This window comes from Euprymna scolopes, chromosome 11 (genome assembly GCF_053919585.1).
Source record: "Euprymna scolopes isolate OS-2025 chromosome 11, ASM5391958v1, whole genome shotgun sequence".
NCBI lineage: Eukaryota > Metazoa > Mollusca > Cephalopoda > Sepiida > Sepiolidae > Euprymna > Euprymna scolopes.
Genome location: NC_136492.1, coordinates 99,818,816 through 99,835,215, shown reverse-complemented (window position 1 = coordinate 99,835,215; position 16,400 = coordinate 99,818,816). Strand labels below are relative to the sequence as shown.

The following is a 16,400-nucleotide window of genomic DNA, read 5'->3' as shown; positions in this document are numbered from 1 at the left end:
TAACATAAGTAGGTAGTGACGCATGTAAATAGTGGTAATATCTCTCTCTCTATATATATAAGCAAATTTGTGTGTATGTGTGTTTGCAAATTCACAATTAAACGATTCACCCAAGAGCCTAATTAACTGCGGATTTGGAATCAGCATTCTCAATGTTCTTATTAGTGGCGAAGGTTATCGAACCTGCTTTAAAACATAGTATTCCAAATTAAAAGTCTGTAAAACTAATATTAGAAACAAATGTTCTGACATTTTAAACGTTTCTTTTTAACTGATCAAACAACAACCTTTCACATCAAATCATCGTACATTTTTTATGTATTATTTACTTTGAAGAGAAATTTTTTTTAATTAATATATATATATATATATATATATATATATATATATATATATATATATATATATATATATATATATATATAAAGATTTGGAAATTTGGTGGAATCAATTAATCTTTCAAGATTATTCTTCTAAAATAAAAACAGTTTTTGTTAAAGAGTAACAATCAATATTGTTATTTAATCATTTGAAGTCCAAAAGGAATTTAAAGAAATAAAATTGGTGAAAAATTATTATTGTTCGTATGTTTTGTGGTAGGAATTATTTCCTTGAAGCTACAATCTACTCCATGACTTTATTTATCTTTTATTTTTTTTTTTTATTCTTCTTGAGAGTTTTACCCTAATCCATCGATTATTATAGGTTTCGAGCCAAAACATTCATATAATAATCTGTTTTGCCAATGCTTGGTGTTAGTTTCCAGAAAATATGTGTTCATTTCGTTCACTTTAAATTTTTTTCACATTTTTAGAGCTGCTTCTCTCAACAGTCATTTAAAGAGGAGATCGCAGGCCTTTTTACTTTCATGCTAATAGTCAGCCCCCACAGCTGCTGCAATCACCAGAAACGGTTTTTAATAGAGTAACTGTTTTGCTTAGACTTTTTATATTAAAAATACCTATTGAATTTTCTTTCACATTTTTAACATGATATAATTCAAATCACAACAACAATTACATCACATTAAATATATTTTTACATCTTTTTTTTTCATTCTCTATTGTCATTAACACTAAAGAGTTACAGAGAATTGTGCAAGATTTTAATGATTAAAATGAGGTGAAAAATTCAAATCAAATTTTCTTTCTAATATTTGCTATATAATTATATTTGTCTATACAATCAATTAAATTCAAATCACAACAACAATTAAATCATATTGAATATATTTTTACATTTTTTTAATTCTCTAAATTTTCGCCTTTTTTTTTTTAAAACAGTTACAAACAACGCTCTGAATATCCAGTTAAGACTAAAGAATCGTTGAAATCTCATTTACGAATAAATAATGACATTCAACTTTGCCACCTCGCCACTAATTTTGTTTTGTTTTGTTTTCTAAATAATATTTTTGCCTTACTTTCTTTTTCTTCATCTACAAAGGAAAACAAAACTGACAGATTTAGAGCCCTGCTTGTGGTGATTGTGACGCTCTTCATTATCTCCCCTTTTTATTCCGTTATTCATAATATCATTACACTTTCAACATGATTATGGGTTGCCATTTCTTTTTTACCATCGAATGCTACAGAACCATTTAAATATAAGGGCTAATGAGATAAAATGATTATTAAGCAAAAGATGAGGATCCTTATGTGAGTACTAACATTGATCAATGGTATGAACAGTGTTTGATAATGTATGGAGTGATTACCTACTATATATTTCTGAGTTATTGAATTTATAACAACAATGTCTATAGCAAAAAATGTAAATATTGTTTGGAAGTTCTCTGCAAAATCAATGCGCAATTGTTTTTTTTTTCTTTCTATTGTCATTAACACTAGAGAATTACAGAGAATTGTGCAAGATTTTAATTATTAAAATGAGGTAAAAATTTCAAATCAAACTTTCTTTCTAATATTTGCTATATAATTATATTTGTCTATACAACCAATTAAATTAGTAAAGGAAAAAATAACGTTAAGTTGAACAAAGAAAATGCGACGTTTCTAAATCTTCGTTGAGAAAAATGATTCATTAAAATTTAGAAACATTCAATTAATATTATCAGAAAGATTTTGAAAGAATAAGTTTTTGAAAGTGAAAAGTTACCATTCATTGAAAAATGCATATTGTTTTTTGTGTAAGCAGATGTGTGTGCTTTTGCTATTTATATAAAGAGTTGCATATCAACAATTCAACCTAGTTAACAAAACAAAACAAAATCTGTATATATATATATATATATATATATATATATATATATATATATATAAATTATGTTTACATTGATTCCTCCAATAAAAAAATGTAGGAATTATTTGCTGTATCGTCAGTAAACGATTTAGGTGTGGCGCTCTTTTGTGTATTGGTATGTAGGCAGCGTATTTACTGAGACATTTATTGTGTAGTGTATCACATACTGGTCTTTCTGTTTTTTCTATTTATATTTTTTATTTCAGTTGCATATCTATGCAGATCACCTCATTTAGTAACTTCGTGTCCAATTAATAAAACAACAACTTTTAAACAAAATTCAACTTTATTCATCAACATGATCATCTTCTGAAGTGATAAACTGATTCCAACCTCTAAATATTTGAGAACTTTTTTGTAGCACGATCTATCTTTAACCTCAAAATACACCTGAGTTTTACATATCACTTCTTAATTGGAACCAAATCTCTTTTTTATGTCTGCAAATAACCAGTATGCCTTAGCAGCCGAATCTGGAGAATAGGTCGTGTGCGTAAGCAATTCAATCAGCAATTAATGTAGTTTTGCCGTCGTTACAATCCTCTTGCAACATCATACATTTTCTTATTGAAGAAGCACTTTTTTCTTCCTTTGTGTCTATTTTGGATCGATTTCTTTTTTCATGATGCCATATTCGCTATTGATAGTTCTTTATTTCTTAAGGAAATCACTGAATAAGTACCTTGCACATCCTAGAATATGGAGGCTAAAACTCTGTTAATTGCTTTGAACGGCTTTCACATTCTGTTATCCACTCACTAGTGTGTTCCAAAGAAATGCAGAGCAGTACATTTGCCACTAGTTTGGTTGCAGGAGTTGCTAGAGTCAGGTTGCACAGCACACTGATCCGCCTTCGGGGCTCCACTTCTGATTGGATAGGTTTACTTCCCTACACTTTTTTTTTTTTTTTTTTACAAGGGTGTCACCACTTATCAAGGCCCAGAGGCCACTCGAGGATAAGGGTTAATAGGTATACATTAGTCATTGTGATTTTAGCATAGTAAACAGTGGGAATTTTGTAACTTGGATTACTTAGGGGGACGATTCAATTAGAACTTGTTCACATAGGACTTTTTCTTTTTTTTTTTTTTCATAGGTATCAACTCATTATCAAGGCCAAGAGGCTACTCAAGGATAAGGGTTAAAGAGTGTACAGTAGAAATTGGACAATATAATAATCATTAGTAATGAAAATTTGTTAAATTTGATAACTTATATGGAACGGCTCATCAAGAACTTATTTACGTTAGACTTGAAGACAACCATATTGTAGTCAGCCGGAAAGCAGGAAAACGGAAACAGCATGCCAAGCTACCAAAAGTACTACCTCTATCCCACCCCCCTACAGCCTGTATCCTCAGCATATTACTCTACTGCAGTGAGACCCTCTACAAGCATCAAGAGTGCAGACTAAATGCCTTCCATCTGCGCAATCTAAGAAAGATCTTAGGCATTACATGGCAAGACAGCGTTCTGAACAAAGACGTTCTTGCAAAAGCAAATCTTCCAAGCATGTTTTCCCTTCTCTCCCAGAGACGTCTGTGCTGGCTGGGCCACGTCGTTTACATGCAGGATGGCTAAATCCCCAAAGACATCCTGTATGGCGAGCTCTTAGCTGGCAGTAGACCAACCAGTAGATCACTTCTTTTTTTTTTCTTAGAAAAATGATTTGTTGAAATTTTATTATCTCCTTTAGCTGGTGTAACGTAAAATATTCCCCTGTAAAAATGATTCGTTTTTATCTATAAGACAGAAAAGCTATTTTTAAGATGGGATTTTTTTATACTTATCAGATGAATTTCTGTACAAGACATAACTAAGAACACTGCCAGACATAAATTAGCTTTGTGTGAAGTTTGCAAAAGATAGGCTCTGTCGTTTCAGAACCTATAAGAAAGGAACACACACACACACACACACACACGCACACAAAGTGACTTTTATATAATACTAGCCTGGGTGCCCAGCGTTGCCCGGGTGTTTGGTGGTGTGAGTTGAGCAGCAAAAAAAACAAAAAAAAACGTGGTAGTAAGCAGGCAGGCTCGAACTCATACCGTAAAGGAGGAAAAAAAAGTGACATTTTTGCTGTTGCGTCCATCACCAAACTGGAAGTGGCGAAAATCCGGCAACATCAACTCTGTTGACCTTGAATCCTATGCAACGGACCGCGACTCCACATGACACGACGCTATTTGTATGTCAGATCTGGAACTTATTGAATGATGTGTGTTTGTACATGCATATTGTTTTTGTGTAAGCATATGTGTGTGCTTTTGCTATTTATATAAAGAGTTGCATATCAACAATTCAACCTAGTTAACAAAACAAAACAAAATCTGAATATATATATCTGTATATATAAATTCTTATTCCTGTCTGTTTGTTTGTTTGTTCACAATTTGATTAATATATGCAAAACGTGTCTTACTTTAATCTTTTATTTATTTCTATATATAGTATGATACTTGGAAAAATATACAATTAAAAGATCACCTTATTTGCATATGAAATAAGCAAAAATTGATTTTACTAAATAGCGATATCTTAGTTAATGTTTTTAGCAAGAGAATTATTTTAAGTATTCTATTTAAAATTGTTTTTTAATAAATTTTAAACAACAATTATATTGACATTATATTTAATTTAATTTATTTTGGAATTAATATTTCCAACAGCGACCTTTTTTTAAAACTTTTTTTTAGAGGTATTTGCCCTGGATACTGTCCATAAAAAAAAAACAAAACAAACGTTTACCAAATATCATTTGGTAATTTCATTAATTTCTAGTTGGAAAAATAATTCCGTGTAGATAGAAAAAATGTTTGGCTTTTATTGTTTTTTTTTTTTAAATATTAAAAAAAAAAAACACTTACGAAAAAAAAAACTGAAAAGATTTCATTTGTTTGTTTTATTGTATTGCTTACGGCCATACAGAAATCGGTAAATTTTTATCACGTAATTCAGCGTCGTTTAATACCTAAAAATAAAAATGAAGATCTATTGTTCCCCTCCCCTCTAAATTCCACAATTTACACTTTTTTCTTTTTTTGCATTAATTTTATCGATTACAAACTTAATTTTCTAATTAAAAAGGTAACTTTATACGACGTGCCCCAGCGGCGTTTAACGCCTACAAAAATGGAGATCTACTTTTTTTTCAGCCTAATACATTTAAACAGCCTTTATAAATATTATTAGTTTGCAGAAGTGCAAATAAGTGGAAAAAAATTAGAAATTTTGAAAAGAAAAAAAAAATAACATGTTAGAGTGGGGGATCACTTTTCTATATAAATTTAACGTAAAATGAGCACCCACTTTTTTGGCCACAAAGCGTTCAACAAGACATGTCACCTCTAGCATTTTTTTTTAAAGTTTGGCGATTGAGGGGGGAGGGAAAAACGGGGGGGATAACATCGGAAAAATAAAATAACGATACATTTAATTATTTTTTATGAGACCATTCTCTACTTTCACCTAACAATTTAATAAACAAAACAAAACCCAAAATATGACAAATTCATTTTTTTTTTTGGGGGGGGATTACTTTAGAAACATAAAACGACAAATAAAAAGCAAATCGGAAAGCCCCTCCCCCTAAAAAAAGCAAATCTAAAATTTCTTTTATTTCCAAAAAAAAAAGCCAGTAAAAAAAGTACCCTTCCAAAAAATGAAGGTAAATGTGTATGGAGTCAGAATCTACACACTTCATCATCATCATCGTCGTCGTCGTCGTTGTCGTCGTCGTCGTCGTCGTCGTCGTCGTCGTCGTCATCATCATCATCATCATCATCATCATCATCATCATCATCATCAAACGGTTCAATGATGAGAAACTCATTCTTGTTAAATCTCAATTCAGCTGATTAGAAAATTCTTAAATTGAATTAAGGTAATTTCAATTCCGGTCACGTTTTTGACTTCAAGAAACTCAAATAGACACAATGGAAATTGTACCTTCCATAATTGTATGGCATATGGTTTATGGCATATGGTTCATGGCATATGGTTTCATTTCACTTTTGAACAATTTTTATTTTGGATGGAAAATAATGCACACATTAACATCGTTCGATTTGAAATATTTCTATAATTGTTTTTGCTAAAGATTGGAAGTCACATTTGAATTTGTATTTTATTTTTAACAGAACTCTGCAATTATCATTCGAACTGATTTCTCTAAAATTTGTCAGAAAAGTATCGTAGAAATTACAAACGAGCCCATTTAATTTTAGTATAGATCCAAACGTTTAAGAATTTATATACTAGAAAAAAGGTGACCCGTTCGGTCACTCATTGAGTTCGAGTTAGATTATTTGAATCAAGAAAAATGAGCCAGCTATGTTTTGCATAATATTATTACGGTTGGTGATTTTTTCCTTTTGTTAAGATAGGACTATTCCAATTTTTTTAATGATTATTTTGATTGTTTAGAAAGAGAAAGTGAGGGAGGGAGGGAGAGAGAGAGAGAGAGAGAGAGGGAGAGAGAGAGAATAAAAGAATAGATACCATATAAAATAAAGAGTGGGAGGGCTAAACAACACACAGTTAGAAAGGGTGAGAGTGGTAGATAAAAAAACTTAATAAAAGAAGTTTCACTTGATGAGTTCATTGCAAATTGCTGAGAATTAGAATAATCAAAACGAAATTTTTTTTTTCAAATTAACTCAAGCACAAAACTGAGTAATAATTTGTGTGATTAAAAAAAATAGGGCAAAAAACATGGAAAAGAAAGTGCTCTTTTTGTCCATATGGAAATGGACGTGTGAATGAGTTCGTAAAATTGAATGTAAACTGCTGCAATATTTATTAGTCTAAGAGTGGACATAATTTATTTTCTAAAAGTAAAAGGAGAGCGATGAAGATGCATGCGAAATATCAAACATATCGGATCAACCATTAAAAAGAAAAAACAAACAAACAGACAAGCGAAATAATGAGTGAATTCAATGACAAAGTGATTAAAGTCTGTTCGAAGAAAAAGAATCAGACTTTTTTCGCTTAGCAGATTAGACATTAAAATATGCTTTCTGACAATTACAACATTATTAAACGGTTGGCAACGAAAATATACTTCAAGGTGTCATTTTATTATTGTAATAGCGAGTTAGTATTCCTTCACTTTACGTGAAGAGCTGATATTCGATATCATTTTTATTCCACTTTACATAAAATTGTTGAATATCCAGTTAAAGTAATAAATTAAAAGATAACATTGGTCACAAAAAAGATATTCATGATATTCTAAGGTAATCAAGTACGTCAAATCGTTGTATATTGGGTTGTATCAGATCTAGTTCTTCATGTTTATGATTCACAAATAGGTGAGTCAATTGTAGTGAGTATATTTACTTGTTGACTATCTTAACTATACTTCACAATGATTTTGAGTAGTAGGAGAAATGAAACGTTTAGAAATGTGATTCCAATCAATTTTGTCACATTTTTGGACATTTCATTCCATAAAGAAACGTAATTTTTACCTTCAAATACTTCAAATGTTTATTATGAGACAAGAACAGTTCAAATAATTCAAATGTTTATTATGAGATAAGAACAGTTCAAATGATTCAAATGTTTATTATGAGATAAGAACAGTTCAAATAATGCAAATGTTTATTATGAGATAAGAACAGTTCAAATAATTCAAATGTTTATTATGAGATAAGAACAGTTCAAATAATTCAAATGTTTATTATGAGATAAGAACAGTTCAAATAATTCAAATGTTTATTATGAGATAAGAACAGTTCAAATAATTCAAATGTTTATTATGAGATAAGAACAGTTCAAATAATTCAAATGTTTATTATGAGATAAGAACAGTTCAAATAATTCAAATGTTTATTATGAGATAAGAACAGTTCAAATAATTCAAATGTTTATTATGAGATAAGAACAGTTCAAATAATTCAAATGTTTATTATGAGATAAGAACAGTTCAAATAATTCAAATGTTTATTATGAGATAAGAACAGTTCAAATAATTCAAATGTTTATTATGAGATAAGAACAGTTCAAATAATTCAAATGTTTATTATGAGATAAGAACAGTTCAAATAATTCAAATGTTTATTATGAGATAAGAACAGTTCAAATACTTTAAATGTTTATTATGAGATAAGAACAGTTCAAATAATTCAAATGTTTATTATGAGATAAGAACAGTTCAAATAATTCAAATGTTTATTATGAGATAAGAACAGTTCAAATAATTCAAATGTTTATTATGAGATAAGAACAGTTCATATACTTCAAATGTTTATTATGAGATAAGAACAGTTCAAATAATTCAAATGTTTATTATGAGATAAGAACAGTTCAAATAATTCAAATGTTTATATAAGACAAGAACAATCAATAATCACCTTATATGACTCATGTGTTAATAACATAAATAGAACAATGATGAACGAACCTCTGATTTGCTATTTGGTGTGGCAAGAACCAAAAGACCACAACAACAATTGTTCTTTCTGCCATATAAATGATAACTGTGAAGACATGAACTCAACCTCAGAATTACTTGTTTCAGTTCAATTACCACTGTGAAAAATTTCCCCCACTCTTTATCTGTGCCTAAATCAAAACGTGGATTCCATGAACAAAGCTTCTTTCTTAGAACTGCACGCCTGTGGAACTCTGTTCCGTCTGCCTGCTTCCCACCTGACTACAACTTGGATGTGTTCAAATCCAACGTTAACAGATTCCTGATAAACCGCCCCCTTAAGTAAACACTTTATCAAATCTCCACACTAACATAATGTACTTGCAATAACCCTTATCCCTGAGTGGCTTCTGGGCCTTGATAAGTGGTGACCACTATGTAAAAAGAAAAAATTGTTAGACTCGATTCTGATTTCCTTAGCACTTTTATTGCTGATGACTATGACACAAATGAATTTGCACAAAAACATAAAGACTGCATCACAGATGTGCCTATCACCAGTTTCAACATTATTTGACAATGACTACTAGTACATTAAACACTTCATTTAGAGATAGCCATTGGCTATGTTAGAGCACTCTATGCCCCTCAGAAAAATTCAGAAGGGTACATGTACTCTCTTACACCAACTTCAGATGTAGTTTCTATGGCAATCCTAGTATCTCCAACCAGTAAAAGAATCCTGATAATTCATGGTATGTCGGTTCCGTAAATAGTCAACCCAAGCGAGAAGCATATATGCAGCCAGAAATGCCACTTCAAATCTAAAATTAATCTCTTTTTTTATTTTATTTTCAACCTCTCCAGAAGGTTAGACACAATGTGACGTGTAGGTTTGATGAAACACTTTCTGTTGAATAAACTACATTCTAATTTGACATGCCTAGTTTTTTCATTCTGTGTCATTCACCAATCCATCCTCCAACTCTAACAGCATATTTTTTTATAAAAAGTTAAGAAATGTTCAAAGGATTTAGACGAAGAAAGTGTTGTTTTTGTCCATATGAAAATGAACGTGTGAGTGAGTTCGTAAAATTGAATGTAAACTGTTGCAATATTTATTAGTCTACAACCGTGACTTGTGTTGTGTGCAGAGATGCCAGTAATCAGGGACAACGGCTAAAGTTTATTTGCCTGCTAAGACTGTGTAAAAGTTAGTAACACCATGCTGTGAATGACATAGGTTCCTGTAGCGAGTTTGAACTCTCATTGGTGTCAACGCTAGGCTCTCTTTTATATGGATAATACAAACAGGTCATCGGCTGCTATGGCAAACCTTTTTGATTGGTTGAAGTCTAACATCGAGATCGAATATTTGGATCTAATCAGTATAAATATTTCAATCAAATAAATATCAAATAATTTAAAGATTGTTTCTTTGTAGTAGTAGTAGTAGTAGTAGTAGTAGTAGTAGGTGGAATAGGTGGAGTAGTAGTAGGTGGAGGAACAGAGGTTCCACGTATTATTTTTTGGTACTGAATTGCAAAATGTTAAAAAATATATTTCTATTAAAAGAATAAATAATTTCCTTTTTTACAGGTTTACCTTTACAATATATTGTTCTCTTGCAATTATGGTTTATTATCTATACGATTTATTGGAAAAATGTCGAAAATAATTTTTTCTAATTATCTTGAAATTCGAATACATTTTATTGTTATTAAATTTCATTTTGTACAAAAATAATCATTCAATGTTAAAACCCACATTTTTACTACACATCGCAGTATAAAAATAATACTACAAAAATAGACTTTTCCTGATTTTCAGGAATGACATTTCATCATTTGCCACCTTGCTTGTCTGTCGAAGGTAAGTGAAGCCCTCCCCACCCATAGATAACAGGTTCTGGCTTATATGTACTTTGTAGGAGGTTATTTGTAAATAGTGACTTCTGCCAGACAACTTTTGACTTAAAACCTACAGACTATGCAACTAATTAACAAAAAAACAAAAAAACAAAAAACAAAAAAAATAAAATAAAATAAAAATAAATAAAATAAAATAAAATAAAAAATAGAATCTAAAATAAAAAAAATTGAACGTCTTTTGAGTTTTCTGGTTTTTCTTGCTCGGTAAAACTATTTTCCATCTATTTGTTAAAAGATTTATTTTATACAGAATAGTTTCAACTAATAATTCTTTTCATAATTTAATATATATATATATATATATATATATATATATATATATATATATATATATATATATATATATATATATAATTTATTGTTTAAAGCAAGGAATACATGGAAAAGAATTATATTTATTTGCTTAATCCATGGATTTTCAATAATGGCTTATATCATCAAAGGAAATGAAATGCAGTAAGCAAAATGATCAGTTATGCACAAACATGTATTTTACTTATCAGCACATATATTGAAAATGTTATTAAAATCATTTAAATGGCATAGAAAAAGGATATAATGCAGCCTAGGCAATCCAACGTTGAAATGAGTTCAATTATTTGCGGGATATTTCTACCAAGTCGGATAATAATCCAAGGAGAAAATTGGAGGTAATAGAGCAATCCATAACATTTGAAAAAAACTCCAAAATGGAGGTTACATCCAGAATGTTTAAAGTTCTAGCAATTTTTTTTTTTAAACGGTATAAAAAAATGGTAAATACTTCCGGAGAAGTAAAGATCCACTTGTGCTGAAAATTAGGAAAAATCCGGAATCTTTGGGAGTGGAGCGATATTGTGATAAATTGGAGATCACTATTCAATTGTACTATATATCTCCAACGATTACATCAACACGCATAGAGATATACTGAAATGACCGTGTTCTATGAAAAGACATACAGGCGAGCAGATACATAAAAGACAAGGCCATCAGATATTGTAATGTGGACCAGCCTGAAAAAAACTGCACTCATTGTCGATGTCACAGTCCCAAATGATTTTGGCCTTAATAGAGTTGAACGGGAAAAGATAACAAAATATCAGGACCTAAAAAAATGATCTAAAAACGGAATTTAGGAAAACTCGTCCCGGGAAAACTCGTCTCCGGAAAACTCGTCTCCGGAAAACTCGTCTTGGGAAAACTCGTCCCTTTTCGCTAGGTAGGAAAACTGGTCCCTTATTGAATAAATATCGATTGAAAACACATTTTATGATCGTTCTTGAAGGAGATATTGTTTTTTAAAATAAACTTTACCCCCCCCCATAATATTTAAAAAAAAAATATTTTTACTTGTTTAATGTTTTTTTTTTGTTTTTTTTTTAATAAAAGCGTTTATTATGTTCATAAACGAGACCGCATATTTTTTATATTAATATAAAAAGAATTTACTTATATACTGTTGTTTATAAAAGGATAAAATCGATTTTTCTACCTCGCCGACTATGTTGTTTATTTAATTTATTTGGAATCGTTTATTTGGTAAAGAAAAAAAAAACAGAAAACAAACAAAAAACATGTCGAGTGTTACTGAAGAACGAGAAATAATGTCCAGTATATCACATCTTAGGGGGTCTTGATAATCGCTAAAAAATAGAAAATTAAAGAAATTACTGAGGGAGATTTGGTTTTAAAAAGAAAATAATAAATTTTGATATTTTTAAAAATATAATTTAGAGAGAGAGGGGGGGATAAAACCTATATCTCCCTTCGAAAAACAACCAACAAAAAATGAAATTAAAAAGATTCTTGATAAACGATAGCGGAGTTTTCAATAAAATTGATTAATAAATTTATTTAGTGATTACTTTTTCTCTTAATGATTGATTTTAGAATTTTGAAGTAAAAATTAAAAAAATTAAAAATGAGTTAACGAGAGATTGTTAGCACATGGCATCTCTCGCGCCAAAAAATATTTCGTTTTTAATTTATTAGTTAATTACATTTTTTTTGTTCGTATTTTAACGATGTTTTTTGGTATGTTTTTGTTTTCTCTCATACCAAATGCACGATTTTAGGAAAACTCGTCCCGGGAAAACTCGTCTCGGGAAAACTCGTCTCGGGAAAACTCGTCTCCGGAAAACTCGTCTCGGGAAAACTCGTCCCCTTTCGCTAGGTAGGAAAACTGGTCCCTTATTGAATAAATATCGATTGTAAACACATTTTATGATCGTTCTTGAAGGAGATATTGTTTTTTAAAATAAACTTTACCCCCCCATAATATTTAAAAAAAAATATTTTTACTTGTTTAATGGTTTTTTTTTAATAAAAGCGTTTATTATGTTCATAAACGAGACCGCATATTTTTTTATATTAATATAAAAAAGAATTTACTTATATACTGTTGTTTATAAAAGGATAAAATCGATTTTTCTACCTCGCCGACTATGTTGTTTATGTAATTTATTTGGAATCGTTTATTTGGTAAAGAAAAAAAAAACAGAAAACAAACAAAAAACATGTCGAGTGTTATGGGAGAACGAGAAATAATGTCCGGTATATCACATCTTAGGGGGTCTTGTAATCGCTAAAAAATAGAAAATTAAAGAAATTACTGAGGGAGATTTGGTTTTAAAAAGAAAATAATAAATTTTGATATTTTTAAAAATATAATTTAGAGAGAGAGGGGGGGATAAAACCTATATCTCCCTTCGAAAAGCAACCACCAAAAAATGAAATTAAAAAGATTATTGATAAACGATAGCGGAGTTTTCAATAAAATTGATTAATAAATTTATTTAGTGATTACTTTTTCTCTTAATGATTGATTTTAGAATTTTGGAGTAAAAATTAAAAAAATTAAAAATGAGTTAACGAGAGATTGTTAGAACATGGCATCTCTCGCGCCAAAAAAACATTTCGTTTTCAATTAGTTAATTACATTTTTTTAAATAAATGTCGTCCTGTCAAGGACGACAATAAATGTTGATAATTGATAAAATTATAATTTTAAATAATGCATGAGTGCATTTGGTATGAGAGAAAACAAAAACATAACAAAAAAAACTATCAGAGTTAAAAAAATCAAAACAAAATGTAACGAAGAATCGAATCGCTCCCTGTTTTTAAATTTTTTTGTTTTGTTTTTATTATTGTTTTTATTATTGTTTTTATTACTCCAAAAAACATCGTTAAAATAAGAACAAAAAATATGAACATAATAAACGCTTTTATTAAAAAAAACAAAACACTAAACAAGTAAAAATATTTTTTTTTAAATATTATGGGGAGGGGGGCTATAGTTTATTTTAAAAAACAATATCTCCTTCAAGAACGATCATAAAATGTGTTTTCAGTCGATATTTATTCAATAAGGGACCAGTTTTCCTACCTAGCGAAAGGGGACGAGTTTTCCCGAGACGAGTTTTCCGGAGACGAGTTTTCCCGAGACGAGTTTTCCCGAGACGAGTTTTCCCGGGACGAGTTTTCCCGGCACCCTAAAAACGACATGGTCTCTGAAAGAAATACACATTATACCGGTTGTGATAGTAGCAACTGACTTAATAAAAAAGAATCTTCAGAAATACTTAGAAGCAATCCCTGGAAGACCAAGCTGTTGCGAAATACAAATAGCAGCTATAAAGGGAACAGCATCTATTCTTAAAAGAGCCCTCGGATATAAATCCCAATCATAATAGAATAAAGTGTTAGCTCCAAGAGGGAGCCCCTTCATATCTTAAAACTTACTGAAGTAAAATAAATATCCAAAATTATATAAAGATTTATACATGTCAACACGTACATATAAATGAATATATACAAATTAAAGTTAGACGTACAATATATTTGTACAAATATGCATATAAATTTAGAACACAAAAATCTCCAAACTCAGCAAGCCTCCATTTGGTAAACATTCAGACAAAACATTTTTCCAGTCTGTCGCTCACAAATATGGGTGTTGCAATATTTTGGAGGTATAATGGGGGTAGATATTTATTTGCTGCCCACCTCAGCAAAATGTGACACAAGGCCGGAAAGTGGGGCACTCCTGCAATTTTAAAAATTGCCTGAGTAAACCCGTCGGCATTCCCCGGTCGGGGCGCCTCAGGCAGCAAGCAATAAACTTGCCCCACCGGAAAGCCCGGTGGCAAGGCCTGGGAGGGTGGACCTCCTAGGTATTACCCAGGCGGTGTACCTCAGTCCAACAGGTGCTGGGCCGGTTCCCGGCCCCTCACCTGTTGGGCTGAGTGTCAAGTGACGAATCCTTGACTGAATAGGGTATTTATTTAAATGCTGCCCACATCAGCATTATTTGGCACAAGGCCTGGAAAGTGGGATACTGAATGGGGTATGATCCCACACAGTCGGACGATTCTATTTATAAACGATGCTGCTAAGAACTGACGAATCAAATTAATTCACGTTCTGCTGCAAACCAATCAGAAACTAGAATTGCTTCATAAATATTAAACCTTTTCTGGAGCAATTTCACATGTTCTTTCCCGGGTTCCGACACGGTAAGAATATTTTGTTCTGAGGAACTGTCTACTACAAACAAGTCACCTCCCAGGACTTGTGTGTAACAGCGAACCATCTGAAACTGTTCTGAAACTCAAAATGGCTTACACTTTTAGAATGGGTTCATAAATGACGGACCGATCATTCAGTTTTTAGAAGTTACTCTTGCATGATAAAGAAGAGAGAAAGAAAACTAGTTTAAAGAGAAGAAGAGAAAAAAAAGAAAAGAAAAAGAGATAAGGATGTTTGTACTGCAAAGGCAATATTAGGGGTCAAGGCGTTAAATTTAGGTCAGAGTTTATTTACAGTTTACGTGTGTCATAAACAACCTTGTGCTTGTCAAATTTATGTAGGAAATATGAATTCTGTGTTTTATTTTTAATATAATGTTTGTTGGTGGGTGGAAAATTTACATTTAAAGCCAGTAGATAGAGAATAGTAAAAAATTTATACGTTTGATTTACTCGGATAAAATATGATAAACATAAAATCAAATATAATTAATTACAAATTAATAGAGATAAAGAATTAAGAGATTTCTCATAATAGAAATTAGAAAATATTAAGCATATTGGAGGGAATAATTCACACACACACACATACACATACACACACATATAAATGTACATATTTAAACACACATAAAGATACATGTGATCATAAATATAAAAACTTTATTAAAAGTCACGATTCTAGATTAAAGAGATAGGCATAGGTCAGAGTTGACTAAAAAAATGGCTGAAGATCAAATCAATGATCATCTCAACATTTTTATTACAAATTTAAATATAGATTTTCTAGATAGAAACAATTATGAAATCAATAAATGCATAAAAATACAAAATTAATAAACAAATGTTATGCAATTTGAAGCGAATCGATAATGAATTAAAATTTAATTTTGATATTAATACAAAGGGGTTATTGAGTTTCTTTTTTAGTCTGGTGAGCTGATATATATTATATAAAGTAATCTGATATACTGGGATAAAATTTGCCACTACATCTGTTGAATTCAGTTACAACAATGTAATATGTCAGCAAATAGAAGATGTATCCATGGGCTTAGTCCTGAGCCCGATAATGGTGAATATTTTCGTGGGTTTCTATGAGGTGGAATTACTTTCCAGATCCATGAAACCATTAGTCTATGTTCTATATGTGGACGATACACTTTGCCTCTTCAATAACAAAATGGAGGCAAATCATTCCCCCCCCCTACTCAATAAAACGCACCCCGCGTTAAAGTATACTTATAAAGGAGAGTCTAACTAGTCCATAGCTTTCCTTGATTTATTGCTAACAAAAACTCCATCTAGTTA

At 30.7% G+C, this 16,400-nt stretch overlaps 1 protein-coding gene across 2 annotated transcripts in view; it reads right to left on the bottom strand.

Annotated features, from left to right (window-relative positions):
• Positions 1-16,400, bottom strand: part of LOC145287981 (filamin-B-like) — a 306,042-nt gene that overhangs the window by 226,404 nt on the left and 63,238 nt on the right. The window lies entirely within an intron of this gene.